The sequence below is a fragment of the Lactuca saligna genome, chromosome 1, assembly GCF_052625555.1.
Source record: "Lactuca saligna cultivar CGN05327 chromosome 1, ASM5262555v1, whole genome shotgun sequence".
Lineage (NCBI taxonomy): Eukaryota > Viridiplantae > Streptophyta > Magnoliopsida > Asterales > Asteraceae > Lactuca > Lactuca saligna.
Window position 1 is genome coordinate 75,386,261 of NC_136417.1, and position 3,978 is coordinate 75,390,238.

The 3,978-nt window shown below is 36.3% G+C and overlaps 1 pseudogene; it reads right to left on the reverse strand.

The window, feature by feature from the left end:
* Positions 1-395: 395 nt before the first annotated feature.
* LOC145008577 (umecyanin pseudogene) lies at positions 396-818 on the reverse strand (annotated as a pseudogene).
* Between the last annotated feature and the right edge of the window lie 3,160 nt (positions 819-3,978).

A 3,978-nucleotide genomic window follows, 5' to 3' on the forward strand; every position in this document is an offset into this window, starting at 1 on the left:
AGTAAATTTTCTTTTGTATCAAAAGAACTTTTACCCTTTGTTATATGCCTATACAATTTCAAAGTTATTGATAAAATTTTTACAATACAGCAAATGTTTGAGGCTAAAATATGTTTTGGATTTCGACAAGATAAAAAATTAAAAGAATTATTTGTCTTAATTATTTACCTGGTTGGTATAAATTAGATGTATTGAAAACTAATATGCTGATTTATTGGTATTTTGGTTTGAAGTTTTAATAAAAAAGTATTCGTGTGATATGTTTAGTTAACCTACTGAAATTATATTTTAGTTTATCCAGCCCATTATCGTCCATCAATACTCAAACAAAAAGGAGATAAATTTTGATAACGAAGTATTAGTTCCTTATATTAATTTGATATAATCATGCAAAATCAATGAAGTGACATGGCAGACAAGTTGTTATCCGCGGTGGAAACCTTAATCGCTAATTTCTGAGAATGCATACAATTTTGGCCTATGGTGCAGATGTAATAATGGTTAGCCGCGTTCGAAATTGTAAATCTAGCAGGGCTTGTAGTCTGGAGTGAGATAGGATTCCGGCCATCACAGTTTGTGTATGCCTCCTTTGTCACTTCTGCCACGTTATAAACTCCGTTGGTAAAGTTAAAAACAAGCACGTCATTGATTTTGAAGGTATAGAATCGTGACCACCAATCATAGAAACTTGGATTTTGTGGCACAGTCCAACCTTTGGATTCACCAACAATGTACTGTATTGCGGCTGAGCCCTTGTAGTCCATGGATGCAACTACCAAGGCCATAAGCAGAAGCAAACTTGACTTTAATCTCGCCATTTTTGATCGATTATATGTTCGTATTATTTAGATGATTCTTAGATCCCACAAAATCAAAATTATTTTGTTGATTCAAGCTTTTGTAACTATAGCATGGGAGAATATAATTTTTGGGCATATATATAGGAAAATAACATCTTCGGATATTAATGGCAATGAATTTGAAGTATTCACAATTTGAGTTTCAACAATTGCAGTATTTATAGCAGAAGTTAATAATAATAAATTTAAAGTATTCGTAGTTTGACTTTGGACAATATCTATAGTATTTTATAAGATTACAGTAATGGAAGTAGGATTGTATTACAAATTTACTTCTCTATTTTATCCATCCACTTAACATTAAAGTTTTTTTTGACCTTTTTGCCCTTACTGTTAATTTAATATGAAATCGAGAAATGATGAAATGGGTTTCACAACCACTGTTGGTACGACCTTCATCACACACATTAAAAGTCATCACAGTTCCACTTCAGGCCATTACCATCATCATCATCATCACATGTGTTCCCTCTTCATTGGATTCACCCTACAACAACACCATCAAGCCTACAACATGGAACCAACAACAAAATGACCATCTACACCCCCCCGCTTTTCTGATCATCACCATTCACCATATATTTATGCTAATTTCATTGAAATGAATATGAGCGAAAATAACATCTTATATATAATAGTTAATATAGTGATTATGTAATATGTTTGTATCCATTCGTTTCAGCCCTTGGTGATTCAAATCTAGCAAGGCCAACAATAATGTTGGTGATTTCACCAGTGTTATTTCATGTCTGAAAGTAACCAATTTTGTTGATTTGAAAAAAGCTACAAGAAACTTAAGCCAAGATTTGGGTATTGATGATTTCGGATTCAATCCATTCACACCATCAAGAAGTGAAGCAGAGAACAAGATAGATACATGCACACATACAAAACTGGAGCATCGATTGGGGGTGGGCTCAATGTTAATGAGTTGTATCTGTGTTATCGATTCAGAAGGGTGATCGATTCATAAAAAGGGGATTGGTTCAGAAGGGGGGTCAATTCAAAAGGGGGATCGAGAACTTGGAAGAAGCAACGGAGACCAGCGAATGGCAAACAAGCAGCGACATCCTGTGAACAACGAAGAAGGAACGTAGATTCTTGAATGGCATTTACGAATCAACGTTTTGTTTTGGAAGATGAATTAGCATCGAGAAGAAACCCACGTTTGGGAACTTTCTCTGTTTTCTCATGTTCTTGTAAGTTGCAAATTAAAAAGGACAAAAAGTTCGTAACATTTTATCTAACATCCTAAAAATCATGCCAAAATTTTTAGTTTCTATTAAAAACATTTTCATAAAACCATAAGATAAAATATAATTTTTTTCAAATCAAATCCATAGAGTCAGAGTACCAAATAATGTCTCAAGTATAAATCAGTAGGAGGATGTGTATGATCTTGTCTTTGCTTTCCCACAATCACCAATGGTAACCGAAAAACAAATACAAACAACTGGGTAAACACGAAGCTTAGTGAGTTCCCTTAAAATACCCCACACACAACAAATATACAACGCATCCACACAAGGCTGGAGCGCCACCTTAGCCTTCAGCAATAAGCTGGACCGCTCACTTCCTCCTATAAAGAAGGTCAAAAAGAAGAACACCAATGCTAGAATGATAGATGTTATTATATGAAAACTCTGCCAGGGGAAGGTAGGAGTCCCAACTCACACTGAAATCTTTTACAAAGGCTCTCAACATATAGTCGCGGATTTGGATTTTTCACTCCCTCTGGACATCACTATGCGGATGATAGGTGGTGCTGAAGTGCAATCTCGTACCGAGTTCCTCGTGGAACCCCTGCCAAAATCATGAAGTAAATCGAACATCTTGATCAGATAAAATGGAGACTAGAAAAGCATGTCAAACGACGATCTCATGCACATAAACATCGGCTAATTTATCAGTTGAGGAACTCTCTCGGATAGTCAAGAAATGGGCACTCTTGGTTAGACGATTCACAATGACCCATATTGCATCCAATCCCTTAGTCGTCCTACGTAGTTTTGTAATAAAATCCATGGTCATCTGTTCCTATTTCGAAATGGGAAACTCCAAAGGTTGTAACTTATCGTGCAGCCTTTAGTGCTCGGCCTTGAGTCGACATGTAATGCATCTCTCTACATACCATACCAAGCTATCTCCCTCTTCATACACGACCACCAGTAACTAAATGTAACACCCAGATTCTCAATGTATTAATTTATTGTTTTAATTTTCATGATTTCATGGTCTACTCGACAAGTTGGTTGCCTTGACTCATCGAGTAGCAGCGGGTTGGTCCACATGTTTAAGTGACCTACTCGCCGACCCCAAGAATGGTCTCAATGAGTAGGAGCTGGAGGATGAAACCCTAATTTTATGGGTTTTTCACCCTAATTAAAGGATCATAAGCCTCCTTCAGCCCCCTTACAGCCTCTTGAGAGTTCAGCAAACCCTAATCCGTGTGTGTGCTTCATCCTTGTGTGTTTCAAGCTTTAGGAGGTGGATATTTGTTTGAAGAACTTGGAGAGCAAGTGGCTAGGAGCAAAGAACGTATAGGGATCTGATATTTATCTCAGTTAGCATCTCTTGGAAGGTATCAAGTTGTTACCTCGATCTCATTTCCTTCTAGACCTCATTTGATTAAAAACTAGAGCTTTTCTAGCATAATAAGAAGTTATTCTTGGGTATGAGCTAAGATCTGAACTCTCTTTGGTCTCTAAGTCCATAAAGCTATCAGGTTTGGCAAGTATGAACCCCTCCTTAAGTGTAAAACTCCATTTCAAGCTTGGATGTGTCAGTTAGATTCTTTAGAGCCTTGCATGCACGTAAAGTTTGAAACTTTACATGATGAACATGCCTTGCGGAATTGGATCTGCAATATGGAACCTTTTCATGGCTTAAAAATCATCTGGATGCGTGACATCCCCAAATTTCTAGGCTAGAAAAGACCAATTTAGTTTATGCTTTTTAAAATAAAATCAGAGTAATCTTTTAAAAGATGTTACGGAATTTTTTTCCCAAAAGAAAATATGATAAAATTTATCAACTCATTTCTTCAAGAAATATATTTTCCATTTCATAACAAAACCTCGGGATATCATGTTCCGATACAGACCAAAAGCATAAACAG